The sequence below is a fragment of the Musca domestica genome, unplaced genomic scaffold (assembly GCF_030504385.1).
Source record: "Musca domestica strain aabys unplaced genomic scaffold, Musca_domestica.polishedcontigs.V.1.1 123, whole genome shotgun sequence".
NCBI classification, from domain to species: domain Eukaryota; kingdom Metazoa; phylum Arthropoda; class Insecta; order Diptera; family Muscidae; genus Musca; species Musca domestica.
In genome coordinates this window covers 850,857-870,621 of record NW_026712161.1, presented here as the reverse complement: position 1 = coordinate 870,621, position 19,765 = coordinate 850,857, and the positions used below count along the sequence as shown (strand labels likewise).

Sequence of the window (19,765 nt, the reverse complement as noted above, 5' to 3'; positions counted from 1 at the left end):
TGGTGTTTTTGAAAAATATTCTTTAAAAATCCACGCCTAAGGCTTTGGATGGTGTTTTTGAAAAATATTCTTTAAAAATCCACGCCTAAGGCTTTGGATGGTGTTTTTGAAAAATATTCTTTAAAAATCCACGCCTAAGGCTTTGGATGGTGTTTTTGAAAAATATTCTTTAAAAATCCACGCCTAAGGCTTTGGATGGTGTTTTTGAAAAATATTCTTTAAAAATCCACGCCTAAGGCTTTGGATGGTGTTTTTGAAAATATTCTTTAAAAATCCACGCCTAAGGCTTTGGATGGTGTTTTTGAAAATATTCTTTAAAAATCCACGCCTAAGGCTTTGGATGGTGTTTTTGAAAAATATTCTTTAAAAATCCACGCCTAAGGCTTTGGATGGTGTTTTTGAAAAATATTCTTTAAAAATCCACGCCTAAGGCTTTGGATGGTGTTTTTGAAAAATATTCTTTAAAAAATCCACGCCTAAGGCTTTGGATGGTGTTTTGAAAAATATTCTTTAAAAATCCACGCCTAAGGCTTTGGATGGTGTTTTGAAAATATTCTTTAAAAATCCACGCCTAAGGCTTTGGATGGTGTTTTTGAAACAATATTCTTTAAAAATCCACGCCTAAGGCTTTGGATGGTGTTTTTGAAAAATATTCTTTAAAAATCCACGCCTAAGGCTTTGGATGGTGTTTTTGAAAAATATTCTTTAAAAATCCACGCCTAGGCTTTGGATGGTGTTTTTGAAAAATATTCTTTAAAAATCCACGCCTAAGGCTTTGGATGGTGTTTTTGAAAAATATTCTTTAAAAATCCACGCCTAAGGCTTTGGATGGTGTTTTTGAAAATATTCTTTAAAAATCCACGCCTAAGGCTTTGGATGGTGTTTTTTGAAAAATATTCTTTAAAAATCCACGCCTAAGGCTTTGGATGGTGTTTTTGAAAAATATTCTTTAAAAATCCACGCCTAAGGCTTTGGATGGTGTTTTTGAAAAATATTCTTTAAAAATCCACGCCTAAGGCTTTGGATGGTGTTTTTGAAAAATATTCTTTAAAAATCCACGCCTAAGGCTTTGGATGGTGTTTTTGAAAAATATTCTTTAAAAATCCACGCCTAAGGCTTTGGATGGTGTTTTTGAAAATATCTTTAAAAATCCACGCCTAAGGCTTTGGATGGTGTTTTTGAAAAATATTCTTTAAAAATCCACGCCTAAGGCTTTGGATGGTGTTTTTGAAAAATATTCTTTAAAAATCCACGCCTAAGGCTTTGGATGGTGTTTTTGAAAAATATTCTTTAAAATCCACGCCTAAGGCTTTGGATGGTGTTTTGAAAAATATTCTTTAAAAATCCACGCCTAAGGCTTGGATGGTGTTTTGAAAAATATTCTTTAAAAATCCACGCCTAAGGCTTTGGATGGTGTTTTTGAAAATATTCTTTAAAAATCCACGCCTAAGGCTTTGGATGGTGTTTTTGAAAAATATTCTTTAAAAATCCACGCCTAAGGCTTTGGATGGTGTTTTTGAAAAATATTCTTTAAAATCCACGCCTAAGGCTTTGGATGGGTGTTTTTGAAAAATATTCTTTAAAAATCCACGCCTAAGGCTTTGGATGGTGTTTTTGAAAAATATTCTTTAAAAATCCACGCCTAAGGCTTTGGATGGTGTTTTTGAAAATATTCTTTAAAAATCCACGCCTAAGGCTTTGGATGGTGTTTTTGAAAAATATTCTTTAAAAATCCACGCCTAAGGCTTTGGATGGTGTTTTTGAAAAATATTCTTTAAAAATCCACGCCTAAGGCTTTGGATGGTGTTTTTGAAAAATATTCTTTAAAAATCCACGCCTAAGGCTTTGGATGGTGTTTTTGAAAAATATTCTTTAAAAATCCACGCCTAAGGCTTTGGATGGTGTTTTTGAAAAATATTCTTTAAAAATCCACGCCTAAGGCTTTGGATGGTGTTTTTGAAAAATATTCTTTAAAATCCACGCCTAAGGCTTTGGATGGTGTTTTTGAAAAATATTCTTTAAAATCCACGCCTAAGGCTTTGGATGGTGTTTTTGAAAAATATTCTTTAAAAATCCACGCCTAAGGCTTTGGATGGTGTTTTTTGAAAAATATTCTTTAAAAATCCACGCCTAAGGCTTTGGATGGTGTTTTTGAAAAATATTCTTTAAAAATCCACGCCTAAGGCTTTGGATGGTGTTTTTGAAAAATATTCTTTAAAAATCCACGCCTAAGGCTTTGGATGGTGTTTTTGAAAAATATTCTTTAAAAATCCACGCCTAAGGCTTTGGATGGTGTTTTTGAAAAATATTCTTTAAAAATCCACGCCTAAGGCTTTGGATGGTGTTTTTGAAAAATATTCTTTAAAAATCCACGCCTAAGGCTTTGGATGGTGTTTTTGAAAAATATTCTTTAAAAATCCACGCCTAAGGCTTTGGATGGTGTTTTTGAAAAATATTCTTTAAAAATCCACGCCTAAGGCTTTGGATGGTGTTTTTGAAAAATATTCTTTAAAAATCCACGCCTAAGGCTTTGGATGGTGTTTTTTGAAAAATATTCTTTAAAAATCCACGCCTAAGGCTTTGGATGGTGTTTTTGAAAAATATTCTTTAAAAATCCACGCCTAAGGCTTTGGATGGTGTTTTTGAAAAATATTCTTTAAAAATCCACGCCTAAGGCTTTGGATGGTGTTTTTGAAAAATATTCTTTAAAAATCCACGCCTAAGGCTTTGGATGGTGTTTTTGAAAAATATTCTTTAAAAATCCACGCCTAAGGCTTTGGATGGTGTTTTGAAAAATATTCTTTAAAAATCCACGCCTAAGGCTTTGGATGGTGTTTGAAGAAATATTCTTTAAAAATCCACGCCTAAGGCTTTGGATGGTGTTTGAAGAAAATATTCTTTAAAATCCACGCCTAAGGCTTTGGATGGTTTTTTTGAAAAAAATATTCTTTAAAAATCCACGCCTAAGGCTTTGGATGGTGTTTGAAAAAATATTCTTAAAAAATCCACACCTAAGGCTTTGGATGGTGTTTGAAAAAAATATTCTTTAAAATCCACGCCTAAGGCAATGGATGGTGTTGAAAAAAATATTCTTTAAAAAATCCACGCCCAAGGCTTTGGATGGTGTTGAAAAAAATATTCTTTAAAAATCCGCGCCTAAGGATGGAGGTTGTTTGAAAAAATTTTCTTTAAAAATCCACGCCTAAGGCTTTGGATGGTGTTTTAAACAATAGTTTTCTACAAAAATCCATATCCGTCCATTATGTATATGTACAAGGACGAAAATCTCTCCATACCACTTCCCGACGGAAATGCATAATGTGTTCAAACTAAGGTTTTTTTCCTATATTGTATTATTGAGGTATTCAAATCCTTTGAATTATGCAAATGCCTATAAAATTTCCCTTTATTTGTCGGAAAAAAATGAGATTTCTTTCGTGGATCTCAATGTCAAACTCTTGACTTAACTGACCTAATCCAGTTATATTATGGAATATGAAATAAATATTTCCAGATGTTGGCAAAAAAATCAATATCACCTATCTCTCCATCTCGCTCGCAATTATGGCTGAGTGTTAAAAAACTACAACTACAAACATAATTACTTTGCTTTGCTCGGAAACACCAAAACTGAAACCTACTCAACTCAGCTGCAAAATCCAATGACAATTGGGTAGCAACAATTGGACTTAACTACCTAGATTCATTAACAAAAAAATTAACGAAACGAAAAAAACGCGTAGACTCAAATCTATAACGAACTGAAAATTTTAGTGAGCAACAGTTAACAAAAAACAATTTAAAAAAAATCTCTCTCAAGTACCAAAAATTTTAAGACTGAAACAGGTAAGGGGAAAAAACTTGCCCGCACGGCTATGGCAACAAAACTTACACAGCGACGAAACCTTCTAAAACAAACTATAAAGGAAACGGACGTGTGTGAGTTGTAAGGCGAACACCAAAAAAAACATCTCTCTAAAAATACGAAAAAAATTAAACAAGGCATAATTAATGGGTGACGTGCGACTAAAATTCCAACAACAAGAACAACACCATCACAACAATAACAGCAATGAAAACATTAAAAAAAGAAAACGCATAATAACACACAAATACCAGTCAAATAATACAGACATAAATTAGTGTGGTGCTCTCTAACTCTCTCTCTGTCTTTTCGGCTCTCAAACCTAACGGCTCTCATTTTTCACACAGAGAAACAGAAATGAGAGAGTAACATATAATTGCAGCAATGGGTGTTTGGCACCACACCACTTGTGTACTCTTACACATTGACCCACACTCGTTGTCGCACTCGTACTCACACACACACATACACCCATGCATTTAGCTAAAATAAAATCCGTCAGATACACCAGCTAGTCGTACGACTTACGTACAATTTATGACTGTATTTCAAGATTTTAAGATACTTTTTCGTTGATGTTGTTGTTGTTGTTCTTTTTTCTTTTGGTCATTGTATTTGTAGGTAAAAACTCGTTACAGATAATAGACAGCTAACTAGACAGCGTTCACATGTTAAAGATAATTTTTGTTGCTGTTTTTGTCGTTTTGTTTTATTGAAAATTTGTGTTTTTTCGTTTTCAATTTGTTTTCGGTAAGGTTAGGGACAGATAGAGTGACACAGAGCGAGAGATACAAAACGGCGATGATGTTGAAGTCTGTTGAACACAAAACTACAGATTTATGAGCTGTGGAGTTGGGTGGAATAAAGACTTTAAAGAAATACGCACAAATATTGGCTAAGGGGCGCTGGAAATATGTAATTATACCCTCCACCATGGGTAGGAGGGTATATTAACTTTGTCATTCCGTTTGTAACACCTCTAAATATTCGTCGTAGACCCCATAAAGTATATATATTCATAATCAGCATAAAATTCTAAGACGATTTAGCGATGTCCGTCTGTCTGTCTGTCTGTCCGTCTGTCTGTCTGTTGAAATCACGATAGAGCCCACATTATTTGACGTAGACCTTTGAAATTTGGCACAAGTGTGTGTATTGTCCCTAGGATGGTTGGTATTGAAAATGAGATATATCGGTCCACGTTCTGGTATAGTCCCCATATAACGGTACCTACCGATATTCGGTATTTTGATGATTTATGCCACATTTTTTCACGGATTTGTCTGAAAATTGGTATTTGTAGGTCACAACGGGTCCCTGAGCGTGTGGCAAAACATTGCATGTATAGGTCCACGTTCTGGTATAGTCCCCATATAACGGTACCTCCCGATATTCGGTATTTTGATGATTTATGCCACATTTTTTCACTGATTTGTGTAAAAGTTGGTATTTGTGGGTCATAATGGGTCCTAGTTCGTGTGGCGAAACATTGTAATTATAGGTGCACGTGTTGGTGTAGCCCCTATGTTTTTTGCCACATTTCTTCTAATGTTCTTTTACCCTAGGGTGGAGGGTATTAAAAGTTTGGCCCGGCCGAACTTAATGTTTTTTTACTTCACACCTTAAAATGTCGGAGAATAATGATAATCGCCATTGAAATTAAGTTAGATTAGTTTTGGTAGTACATAAGGAACATATTTTAAATAAAAACTAGAATTGAATCTACACCCAAACGAAGTGGTTGTTTTTGTCTTCTCCCTCGAGCCGGATAGAGAATCGAATCCACATCCTTTTCAACACTACATTTGGTCCTTCGACCCGGATAGAGAATCGAAATTACATCCATAGAATTAGGTTGTTCTTTCCTTCTCACTAAAACATTTGGTCTTACGATCCGGGGAGAGAATGGCATCAACAATCGAAGCATAAGGTTGCTTTCTTTATCGTCTTCCTACATTTGGTCCTTCGAGCCGGATAGAGAATCGAAATTACATCCAAAGAATTAGGATGTTCTTTCCTTCTCACTAAAACATTTGGTCTTACGATCCGGAGAGAGAATGGAATCAACAATCGAAGCATAAGATTGCTTTCTATATCGCCTTCGTACATTTGGTCCTTAGGTTATTCTTTCCTTCTCACTAAAACATTTGGTCTTACGATCCGGATAGAGAAACAAATCAACAATCGAAGCATAAGGTTGATTTCTTTATTTCCTGCGTACATTTGGTCCTTCGAGTCGAATAGAAGAGAATCGAAACTACACCCAAAGAATGATGTTGTGTTCCTTCCTCTCGTCTTCACACCCGTGACATTACGAAATCAACTCTGCTCTGCAAAAATCGGTAGCAGCAAAACCCCAAAAAGGAACTGCTCAAAAACAAATAATCATTCACATACAAAGGGGGACTAAGGCATAGGGCTTAAAAACTGAGGGCGGATAATTTCGACTGGCAATCAGACAAAGGATCTTTACACTACGCTCGTAAAATGCTTAAAAAGCATTCGATTCTCTTCAAATTTCACACATCGCAATATTTTCATCAACAAAAGAAGGCCTATCCGTTCTGAATAGAAGGTCGCATCTTTTTATACACTGCACCATAATATGGTGGGTCATTTGTCATTCCGTTTGTAATACCTCAAAATGTAAATTTCAGACCCCACAATGTACAGGGTGAGATGAAAAAACTGCATCTAAACTTCAAACTGCTGTCATTTCTAAGCCACTGGTCCGACAGCTCTTAATATTATTCCAGTGACAGCTCATTATATAGTTTACAAGCGTAGCATTTTGGTGAGAATTTTGCAGAAAATAGATATTCTTGATTGAATTCAAGCGTGATAGTGTGATTTCTTTATGTTTGGCTGGAAACAAGTGGCTATAGTTAGAGCACCATCTCGTACCATCGCTTGTTACCGTGATACTGATAGGGTAGCCCGAAGTCAAGGAAATGGACTGAAGAAAACAGCAACATCACCAGAAATGGTTCGAAAAGTAAAGAAGCGACTTGATCGAAACCCGCGACGCAGTGGCCAAAAAATGGCTCGTGAGTTTATCATATCCCAATATTCCATTCGGCAAAATATAGAAAAATGAGCTCAGGGTAAAGCCATTGAAATTCCAAAAAGAGCAAGAACTTACAACGCAACAGAAAGAAAATAGACTCAAAAGAGCTAAAGAAGTGCTTCGCTTGGCCGAAAGTGTTGAACTGCCAAATTTGGTTCTCTCCGATGAGAAAACATTCCAGCAGTTGTCTAGCAGTTTGTAAACAAACAAAATGATCGTGTTTACTGGCCAAAAACAGGTCAGCTTAAAATGTGCACCTTCGGTTGGCCATCAGAAGTTAATCGCCGGCCATGGTGATGGTGTGGGCCGCCATAACAGCCGATAATTGACCGTGACATCAGAATAAATGCCTAATATTATCGCGAAAATATTCTGGAGGGTGTATTAAAGCCTTGGACACGCAAACATTTTAGCCGCAGACCTTGGACATTCCAACAGGACCCAGCACCATCGCACTCAGCACGCGCCACCCAAGAATGGTTAAAAAATTAGGTTCCTCGTTTCATTTCCAGCGCACAGTGGCCACCAAAATCTCCGGATACCAATCCATTGGACTATTGTGTCTGGAGTATTTTGGAAAGCAAGGTTGGCACTAAAAAATACCAAAGTGTCGATCACCTCAAACAAGCGCTTCGCAATATTCGGGCATCGTGTGACGGTTTCATTGGCCTTTTGAAGACCATAATTTGTGCCAAAGGTTACAATTTCGAAAAAATCTAAACTTATTCTAAAATTTGATGCAATTTCCGACATTTTTTGCTCTCATTAATAAAATTAAAAAAAAAAAAAATTAAAATTATGGCGGTTGACTTTGTTGGAGTTTTTTTTCATCTCACACTGTAGGTCTAAGTTTTGATATGGTCTCCATATAACTGTACCTCCAGATATTTGGCATTGTAATTATATGTGTCAAACTTTTCACAGCAATTGTTTCAAATTTGGAATTTGAACCCCATGCTCATACAGGTATAAGTCTTCGTAAAGCCCCCATATAATGTTACTTTTTCGGTATTTTGACGATTTTAGCGACTTTATTCGGAGAAATTGTTTTAAATTTCATACTTGAAGTTGCTAATGAGCACTAATGCACCCCTGGGTCTTCCTATAGCCCCCAAATAACGGTACCTCCATATAGCCTCCGAAAAATGTTCTCATTTTGGTCGATCCTGGTCTAGGAACATTATATCGGGCAATAAAATATATAATAAGTCATTTTTAGCACGTTTCACACCAAGACCTGCAGGATACATAACAAGTTATTGAACCGCCACCGTCTGGCTATCTTTCTCTTGGCAAATATTCATCTTTTTATTTTACGAATTCTATTCAAATTATTAGCCGATATTCTGGGAGCTTAGAAATTAATAACAAATTATGAAATCATATCAGCAGACTAGAGGAGGAGGATTGATGTTCGGCAATGCCATTGCTCCTGTGTCAGTCACGTCTCAGGCTTCATCATGTCATGTTACGTTTTGCTTATTGCTATGCAGACATAAAACAAGAAATTACATTTTCTTTGGAGATACAGTGTCATGGCAATTCAAGGGAAAAAAAGTGAAAGATGTACACAGTGGAACCTGAACGAAATGAATGTGGGTCATTAATTTAGCTGATGGTTTTCAATAGATTTGAGGTCTCACTGTTTGTGTGGGATGTGTAGCGCTGGGTGTCCTTTGAGATGTTGTTGTTGTTGTATGTAACAACACAACAACTACTACCACTTGTGAATTAATCTCCTCCTCAACAGTTGTCGTTGTTGTTCTTGTCTTGTCTATCTGCATCAGCAGTATTTGTTGGCAGTCAGTTCGTCTCTCTCTCTCTTTTGAGAAATGTAAAAATGTGGTGTTGTTTGTTTCACTTTATTTGTCTGTTTGTTTTTGTTATTTAACTTCAAGAATTGTAACTCTCTTCTTTTTTTTCCGATTTCTTGTGGAATATTTTCGTCTGATTCCAAGGGAAAACACTGGATTGAAATCCATATCTTCACAAATAAATGGTAATGGTATATTTGCTCAACGCCAGCGATGATGATAATGCTGGCACCCAAATGACGAAAACAAAAACAAATTGGAAATATCGAAAAAAAGACTGGAGAAAAAACAACAACCGAAAAAAGTGTGGGACGTGACAGATGTTGCCCTGAAACAACAAGGATGGATGACTGGCTGGATGGATGGTGGTTGGTAGGTTGGACTGAATGAATGATGAATTACACATCAACAATGACAGTCACACAGCTAGCCAGCCATCCAGTGAACCATTCGGCAACCCATTCAGCCAAGTGACAGCACACTCTGTACGCTTTTATCACTTGCTTACTGCAATGTTGTCTAAGGTTGTCTAAAAGGAATACGGGGAAAACAGGCAAAAGAAAAAAAACGAAAACGATAACAGCGACAAAAATCAAGTGCAAACACACACTCATATATCTCAGTAAACAAAATGAATGAATGTTATTAAGATTTATTTGTAACTAACAAATATATTAGACACCGGACAGTGGAACCCGATTCAAGAGAGATTTATGGTTTAAAGGTCATACTGGTAAACATCGGAGATATTTGCTAGGTTTCATTTCGATATTTTTGGTAACAGCGGTAATAAGGAGGAAAAAAATCCTACTATTCCTCCTCTTCTCAAAACCTCCAAAATATGGAAGTTCTGTTATATGAGGGCTATACTTATATGGAATATTTTTCAGAAAAGTTGAGCTACCTATTGAAAACCCGAAGTGTATAATTACATCTGATTCAAATTTTTGAAAATTAGGAGGTACCGCCATGTGCAGGGTTATATCTTACCGCGGATCGAAACGGCCAATTTTAAATATTACATATCTGAGGAGTACTACCTAAATCCAGCAAACAATTTTTGGTGTGGCAATTACGGAATGACAACTACTAGCAATAGATATGCAGCTTCAGTGTGGTCAGCGAATATAAGTGCTACACAAAGAAAAAACATTCAGACCTGTCAGAATTTCGCCCGAGAGAACTGGTTGGCTCCGTATGAATCCACTGGACCATTTACCCAAGTAGACGAAGATTCTTCTACTATGTCAGCATCATAACATATGACATAATATGCCGTACCTGCATGGGTGTTACCGCGTGGGTCATCCTAATTTTTATATCGTGGACATAACTCTCCCACCCAGACTTGTAAGAATGGACCTTCATAATCTAGACGTCGATGGGATTTTACATGATTTTCGCCTTGATGGCTTAAACAAAGATGCACCATTGAGCACCTCTGCTACGATGTTACGATGCGTCGGCCAGGAGAGAAGGTTCAAGGAGACGAAGGTTCTTCTCCCATGTCAGCATCATATTATATGACATAATATGCTTTTGTGATGTACCTGCTTGGGTGCTACCGTGTGAGTCATCCTAACCCTTATATGGTGAACATAACTCTCTCACCCAGACGTATAAGGATCGACCTTCATAATCTAGATGTCGATGGGGTTTTACATGATTTTCGCCTTGACGGCTTAAACCATGATACATCATTGCACAGGGGTGGTGGCAATACAATTCGTCGTCCAGTGCCCCCTTGGAATTACCCAGAGTTCACTTTGAGAGTGGTAGCCCTTCACAGAGTACAGCTCCTGGTTGAGAATGCAACTGCACATCCTCAAGCTCTACCTGCGATTTGGGTATAAGCCACAAGCACCGAGTTGCACCCGTTCTAGTCAGGCTAGAACGACAGATCTAGGAGCTCCTGACACCCGGTCCCTGGACAAATTTCGAAGTCGAAACTACCACCATTTTTTGCTCCATATATCACGGGGCTGGTCACCCAAAGTGAGAGAAAGTTTAAGGCACGAACAGGGAATAGGATGAAAGCAACACAGGTGCTGATGCAGCTGTCTAATCACCATGTTTTCATGGACGTAGCTTTCTCACTGCGAGGAGCGAGACCTTTTCACCTCGTTCGCTCTGATGCTGGCGAACGGCAACCAGTTAGGTTTGAAAGTGCCCCCGGCAAGATCTTTCATGATTTAGAGAGGGTGAGCCAAGGATCTCGATCGGGAAGTTTATAAAGTAGGTCTGAATAGCAGTTTTACTTACTTACTCATTTGAGTCTAACCTTCCCTAATTGTAGCCGAAAACGTCGGTTGCCTTGGCAATCACGGTAGTTTTTTGTCTTAACTACGTTCAGGATGTTGTAGCCGTCCCGTATGATGATGAAAATGTGCGGAACGTCTATCTAGACTGTGATACAGAACCGCATAATACACTGCAACGTTTTAATTGTTTCGTAAACCTTCCCAACTAACTCCAGAGGATTTTGGCTACAGCCCATAAGAGAAGTTGACTTCCTTAAGCTGGACCTTGAGACAGAACTATACTAGCAGTTCATAAACAGTCTATATTACACTGCTACAAAAACATACCCCCTTCATTACCAGTAAGCTTACAAATAATGAGTTATTCCTATAATGACTAGTCGCCTGAGATCGCTGGTTCGAATCCTCAAGCCAGAAAACAGACAAAAAATGGAAAATACCCAGCAAAAACTTTAGTAGCCCTATGTGCCACTTTAAGCATTACAGGTAATGACTGCCATATACGATCTACAATACCTGAATTTCATTAGAAATGACAAATTCAGACCACCTGCACGACTAGTAAGCTTATAAACAATTGCAAGCCAAAATAACATACTTTTATCATACCAAGTAATGGGTTAGTAATGAGTTCCTAACTTACTTTTATCATAGCAAGTTATGGATAATGGCGGCACAGAGAGAGAGACGGCACGTTCGAATTCAATGCCGAAGAACGCTCTCTAAAAAATGTGAAGAATTTGCCAACGCACACACACTTGGCTGAGAACATGATTTGGTCGAATAACAAGCCGAAAATCGCCAGTTCAACCTCAACATCAGGCAAATAAAAAATGAAGTGTGGTGAAATTATTGTGTTTTTTTTTTAACTTCTTTATTGGCTCTTGGTGGCAGTTTGGTACTGACCAGCTCATATTCAAATAAGGGATTAGGATGCAATTTTGTAAGTAGTTACTGGTGCCAAAATCTACTTAATAAACCCATTATTTACTAATGAGATATTTTATTGGAAATTTATGAGCGCATGGTAGGTACGACTACCAACCAGAACATCGCCAGGTCAATCCCACCATCAGGGAAACAAAGAAAACCCCAAAAAGAATAATTAACTGTGGCGAAATTGAAATCTCATTCTAAAAATAGAACGAAGGGGGCTTTAAACCTATTTATTGGCTATTGGGGGCACATTGGCAAGTACCTACTCCACCATGACATGCCATTTTAAAATAACGGCATTTGTAAGTGGTTACTAGTGAAATAAATGTTTAAAATTAACTCATTATTTGGTAATGAGATTGGTAAATATGCCAAAAGTACATTTATCCTTTAAATTTTAACCCCTACCCTACTTGCCTTCCTTTAGTTGGGTTCCACTCTTTCTTTTGACTCCTTTTTGTCGTTTATTTTTTTTTTTTTTTTTTTTTGTTTTGGAATTTATTATATAATAAAATTTCACTAACGTCATCAACAGCATTCCTAGCTTGGCACCCAAAATTGTACAAAAACCAAAACAAAAAAACTAGTCTCGGAGAATGAGTCTCCCTTCATCAACTTTCGAATCCTTCATCAAATTTAATTGTAATTGTCATACAATTACAAGTATTATTTCGTGTCGACAGCCAACGTAGGTGTAATTAAAATTATTTCCATTCATTGCTAAGGGCAACAACAACAGTAACGACAACAACAACAACAAATTGATTAATTTGGGACCATCAACCTATTTCAAGTAGACGGTGTAGACATTTTGGAAAAACTGTCTGGAAAACATGGACCAAAATGAAGAAGTCAAAAACTATTCTTAAATCCAGTTATCAGTGGAGCGGACATAAAGCCCTGAAAATTATTCGAATCGTAGAATACTAGAAACCTGGATTTGCAAAGAAAAATTACTTTATGAGAATGTTAGCCACTTAAAACCTCTACCAAGAACCGAAATGCAAGCCAAATTTAAATAAAATATTTTCTTTTCTACGGCTTTCTCTATTTATTTTTGGCGGGACATTATACGTTTGTTTAGGACTAGAAGTGTATTACACCTAGAAATTTTAACCCTAGCTGAGTCGATCGAGCTTTGTGTATCCATACATATTTCTGTCAACTTTAATTGTAATCAAACTCTAGGCCGCAATTACGAACTAATCGCTGCGATATTTAACTGATCGCAAAATATTTAGGAGAGAGAACTTTTAGTCTAATCTTGATTTTGCGTCATACAGGTTATCAGCAGCCACAGTTCGGGCTAGATTTGGGGACATGCTAAAAGTCTATAAATTGTAGACATTATAGTCACGTTTAAGTTTCCAATAGAGACTTTAATAAGAGTCAATTGTCCGGAAATTTCATGGTTCCGAGCAAAAACAATGCCAGCACTGACTACCTCACATTTCAAGAAGTCATCGACCCTTCAGATTAATGAAAGGAATCACTCAAAAAAAAGTTTGCCCCTAGAAAAAAACCCCCAAAAGTTACCACGCCTTCCATAAACTTCACCATACTATAGAGGGTCCATACTAGCATTCAGCATTCATTAGCCATACTTTTTTATGTAGCCGGCCTTCGCCGGGACTCAGAATTTTCTCCTCTAGGTATGTCTTAGAGGATTTATTGCTGTTTTCGATAAAGTTATCAATTTTAGTAAAACTATGGTTCATGTAGCCGGTATTGGACATACACAGAGGAGAAAATCACGAAATCTGACAGTTCTACTTAACTAGTGTTATTCCCAATCTCTTATAAATGTGAAATAAAAGTCCGATGGTCTTCAAATTTCGTACATATGAATATTTCAACAAATTCTTGAAGATAGGATAGATCAGACCACTTGTTCTGGTACCTCCCCCACAATGGGTCAAAATATTGAATAACTAAAACGCTCATAAAATGCGCACAATTAAATATTAAATATTTCTATCACCACATCATCTGGTGTAAAGATGGCATATATATCGGTTGACTCCCTCTGATACATCGCCCCACAAAGGGTTCAAAATTTTGAATAACCAAAATGCTCATAAAATGTGAAATCAGCATCCGATTCTTTTCAAATTTCACATATCCTAGTATTTTTTTCATTACAAGATCTGGCATGCATATGAGATATATTGGCTCACTCCTTCTGGTACCTCCCCCACAACGGGTCAAAATTTTGAATAATTATATATTTCATAAAATGCGAAACATGTCGGTGATTTTCTTCAAACTCACGTATATCTCTGGAGCTTCGTGTTTATCTCTACCAGACATCTGGTGTGAATGTTGGAGTTATTGACCCTAAAAGGGGTCAAAATTTTGAATAATTATCTCTATTATCTAACTCTTAAAAGTGCGAACAATGTCAGCGATTCTTTTTAAACTTGGTATATCTCAATATTTCTCTTAACCAAAGATCTGATGTAAATATGAGATATCTCAGTCCACTGATTCTAGTAACTCCCCCACAAGGAGTCCGCATTTTGACTAACAATTTTTTTTTTTCGCATAAAATTGTAAATTCAGACAAAATTTTCCAAAAAAAATATATATCGATATGGTCCAAACCTGGAACGTCTCAATATTAATGATGGACCAAGGTCATTCGGTACTATCCACATAAAGGGTTGACATTTTGAGTAATCATAACGCGAGACAAAATATATTTAAATATCCAGAAATTTGTGGTGTTGTACATCTGTCGGTAAAACCGAAGGATACTTTTTAAATTTCTCTCGTTTTTGAGTCGAAAATCTGGTCATTTCATCAAATCTCAACATAAATTCACCTTCAGGTTTTGAAAACATTTATTTCTCCGCCTAATTATTGGAATTCTTAGAGTCGCTTTAATTGGGATTTTGAGGGGTTCATAAATGCAATAAAATCCCAAAAATTTTCAAAATCTGTACAAGGTTTGTACATATAGTCCATATAACGGCAATACCAGATTTTAAGTAGATGGAAGCATTTAGCCACTAGTTTCAACTAATTTCATGTAATTTGAACATTTCAACATTTAGAAACCTCATTATATCTTTATCCGTTTCACTTTCAGAACGTTAGAAGCCGATGTAGAAGTGTAGATGCGTCTACGCCAAGCTTGATTTCGATGGACTTCACACAAAGAGAATGCCTAAATTTCCCATAACTTTTGGAACTACTCTTGCTTAGTAAAAATTCTCGATCTTTTGAATTTTTTTTCCAGAGGTGGGTATTTTTACCCTGAAAGAAAGTATTTTTTCTTGGGGGACGGATCCGGGTACCCCTATATTTGATCCAAAAGTCCGGGTCCAAGGCCCGGTAAAGGCCTTACTAAATCGATATGTACAATATGAAAGCTAATGAAAATACCTATCCAACAAGAGGTCACATGATGCGATTATTATAAAGGGTTCCAGAGTTGTATCCAAATTCCCCTTTTTTTTGGACTTGGATCTATTAAAAATCCCCCAAAAGTCAAAAAAGGTCTCATTTTGTACAGATTTGATATAATTTGAGCATTTCTAACCGAACATTTATGAACCTCACTATATATTTCTCAGTTTCATTTTCAGAACGTTAGAAGCCGATGTGGAAATGCTCGTTCACTAAGCTGGGTCGACGGATTTCACATAAGGAGAATGAATAATTTTTCACAATTTTTAAAAAAGACTCTAGTTTAGTAAAAAACATCTCTACTTTTTTTGTAATTTTTTTTTCCAGTGGTGGGTAATTTTACCATGATTCCAGGAAAGTATTTTTTTCTTGAGAGACGGGCACGGATACTCCTATATTTGCTCCAAAAGTCCTATCCAACAAGTGGTCACATTATGGGATTATTTAAAAAGGGTTCAGAGTTGTATCCAAATTATCAATTTTTGGGACCCGGGTTTTTTAAAAAATTACCAAATGTCTGAAAAAGGTAAAATTTTTGTGGACTTCCGCAATATGTTATAATTTGCATACAAATTATAACATATTGGACTCCCAAAATGGAACCTTTTTGGACTTTGGGGGATTTTTTAAAAAATCCGGGTCCAAAAATGGATAATTTTAATACAACTCTGAACCCTTTTTTAATGATCCCATCATGTGATCACTTATTGGATAGGTATTTTCATAAGCTTTCATATGGAAGCATATCGGTTGACACTATAAACTTTTCAAAATGCAACAATATGTGTTATTATCTTTCTTCGATCCAGAGATATGGGTCTTTGAACCCAAACGAAAAAATTTCAAAAAAAAAAATCCAAGAGTTTTTCCAAACTATATTTAAGACCAATTTTTTTTTTTTTAATTCGACTCAAAGACAGACACTATTTATCCACAGATACTGCATCAAGTAAATCACTTGGTAATATATTTTTTTTAATTTTTAAAATTTTTTATGCCTTGAAAAATATTTACCTTTTTAGATATTTGTTGTTCTTTTCAATATCCTCTATGTTTCTTAGGTTATAAACAAATTCGCCATAGTTGTTGTTTTGGAGAAAAAAAATTGTATTAATCCCAAAATTTTGCGAGTTGGTTGTCCAGCGGCTTGTTTGAGAATGCAAAATGTTAATTTTGCAACAAGTAGCACTAATTTTGTAATTTTCTTATGTTTTGAAATTGTTGTGCAAAATAAATATGTATTTTGTTGATAATAAATATTTGTTGTTGTTTTGTGCAATAATAATTCTTTAATTTTTGTTGATGTTATGAAACCGTCTTAGAAAATTTTTTGTAATATTTATTTTTTTATAAGTAAACACTTTTATTTGTTAACAATGAATTTTTTTACACTTTATATGTAACTTGTATTGATTTCATTTTTTTTAAATATTATTATTTGTTGTAAGAATATTTTAACATTTGTAAATATGATTTTTTTTATTTATTTATTTGTTGTTGGTTTGGTAATTGTATTTGTATTTTGTTTTAAGTATTTGCAGATATTGCAGACATTTTGTAATTTTTCATAATTTTCTTTTTAAATAACATTCATTTGTTATTTTTCAACACATTTTCATTTTGGCCCAAAGAAATAAAGTAAATCTTTTGTGTTTTTTTTTTCTTCTTTTTTTTCCTATATAGAATTCAACGAGTCAGCTAAAAACTGCGTTGAAAATAATAAGAATTTCATTAGTATGCGTTTTTTTTTAAAGGAGAATTTATTTTTTAGTTCAAAAACATAAAAAATACGCCACAAATTTGAAAAAAAAATAATTGAAGAAAAAAATATAAGACAAAAACACAACAAAAACAAATCATTAAAAATAAATCCAAGAAAAATTAGAGAGAGAAATCAAAGTTTTTCATAATGTGAGAAAATAAAAAGCAGAACCCGCAGAGAGAGGAAGAGAGAAGAGAGCTATGCAATTGTAAAAGGGACTCCAACTGGATTGTTTATCGATTTTTTTTAATTTTAAAAAGAACCCGTTTTTTAGGCTATTCATTAATTTTTCTATTTTTTCCGATTTTATTTTTTTTAATTAAAAAACTAAAAAAAATGTTTTGCCATCTCCATTTTTCTTTCCAAATAATCACAGCCACAATTAACCCGATTCTCCATGCGAGAGAGTGGGAGGAGGTTGTTACTCTTGTTCACAGTTACTCTCTCTCAATCACATACACGCACGCACTCTTGAGTTGTTGTTCTTGTTTTGTTTCTCATTTGCTTTTATTTTTCTGTTACCGCTTATTCTGATGTGAAAACGTCACACTCAATACCAGCAGGAACAACAACAAGAACAACAAGAAAAAAACCGACTAGCCAACGAACAGATAACCTTTGAAGACTTAAAGGCGTAACGAAACGTTGTGGGAAATGAAACACTTTGAAATTCCGTAAGAAGCAAATGTACGTACGCACGAATATCACACACACACATATGCACTCACTCGGCAATACACTTGCACTCACACTACCACGCACCTAGCACACACTCACACACACACTTGCTCACTCATCATAAAATGACGGAGACGGAGATTGCGACTACGACAACGAGACGACGACGAGAATACCACGACGACAACGAAAAAAAAAAACGATAACCAAAAAAATTAGGAAAAAATTAATTTAAAAAAAAAATAACAAAAAAAAGTTAAATTTATTTTCTTTTTGCGTTTCATAATCTTCTTCTACTTCTCACACTCTTGTTTTCCAAATGCCTTTTGCATTGCACTTCAAACTCAACAAAAAAATTTTTCTTCACTTTTTTCCTTTCCGTTTTCACTTCTTCTTCTTCTTTCCATCTATCTTCCATTCATTTCGAACGACGGCATTTTGCAGTGAAGAAGACAACAAAAACAACAAACTCAATTATGAATATTCTTGTAAAATTATCAATCAAACACTTTTCTGCTTCTTCTTTATCAACTTTGAATTTTCCTGCAATTTTCCACACACACACATTTCAAAATATTTTAGATTTATTTTTTAATTTTTTCCTCTTCTCATCATTTTATATATATAAATATTTTTTATCTATATATTCCTTCTTTTCTTCTTTGTTGTATGTGTGGCAAGAGAAAGAGAGCGAATATTTATTTTTTGTTGTTGTTATTTATTTTTTTTTTAATTTTGTTGAAACAAATTTATTTATTTTTTTCTTCTTTATTTTTTTGCTTTGCTTTGTGTTGTTGTTGTGGTTGTAGTAATATAAGATAATTATTATTATTATTGTGATTATTATAAAAGTCGCGAAGGCGCGACACTTTAACTGCCTCCCATCCGTACCAAACGAAATACAAACTCGAACTAAATACTCATTAGGCCAAGTAAGAATCTCAATTGGCGAGAAACAACTCCTTCGAAATGTATCCAACAGATACAATGCACATAGCAACAAACACACATTGTAATAATTCATACGCGGAGAGCGATAGGCGGAGAGAGAGAGAGCGCTAAAAGAGAAACACATACTCAGTAATTTACTGAGATAATGCATTCGGAGAGTGAACACGAAACATGACTCTCTTATTAAGAGTTCGAATGAGCATTCAACAGAAAATTGTGGGGACAATGTTTAGTCTCTCTATATAATATTAACCCTTTCGATGGCAGTGGTACTTTGAAGTTCCTGGATTAGAAAAAATATCCCATGTGTCATAAAATGCTAATGTTAAATGGTCTATCCGTTCAGTCCAATTGAAATGCATCAATTGAAGCGGGCTCGTTTATATAGAAATGATTTTTAATATAGTCCCACAAAAAATTGTCGCATAATCTAGTCGGCCAACTGATCGGACCGGAACCTGAAATATGTATGTTTACATGGAAAGTAAACTCTTGCATTTTGGGCCAAAAAAAATGGATATTATCTCACGGTAACGCTCATCATTCACAGTTACGTTACGATTCCTATCAATTTGGAAGGACTACTCATTCCGCCGATTAAACGCACCAAAGTGTAACTCTTTCTTCTTTCTGTAGCAGCGGTGGCGTTTGTAATAAAATGTGCACCTTCGGTTGGCCACCAGTACTCAAGCGCCGTCCCTGGTGATGGTGTGGGCCGCCATAACAGCCGATTGTCGCTCTCCGCTCGTATTAATCGATCGTGGTATCGTGGTAACCAAGAATGGTTATAATATATATGGAAACTATATCAAAATCTGCACAGATTATCACTAGTTTCAATGAGGTTCGTCCTTGGGTCAAACTAATGATCTGTGTAAAATTTCTTCACACTCGAACCATTTTTAAAATTTTTGGATATAGATGTCTTTGCAATCCATTGATTTGAGAGGTATGTAGTGTCGAAATTGTTAACCCTCAATCGAGACTTTTTTGCCCCTTTTTATACCCTTCACCATAGTA

The 19,765-nt window shown here is 35.6% G+C and overlaps 1 protein-coding gene across 3 annotated transcripts in view; it reads right to left on the bottom strand.

Moving 5' to 3' along the window:
• LOC109611694 (serine-rich adhesin for platelets-like) overlaps positions 1-18,723 on the bottom strand; it is a 279,269-nt gene extending 260,546 nt beyond the window's left edge. For 2 of the 3 annotated variants that reach the window (XM_059118364.1, XM_059118367.1), the window contains exons 1-2: positions 18,099-18,723; positions 16,369-17,059 (exon numbers count right to left, since the gene is read on the bottom strand). The gene's annotated coding sequence lies outside the window, so the exon portion shown is untranslated. The remainder of the gene's footprint in view (positions 1-16,368; positions 17,060-18,098) is intronic. The other variant, XM_059118365.1, reaches the window with a different exon arrangement.
• Positions 18,724-19,765: the final 1,042 nt, after the last annotated feature.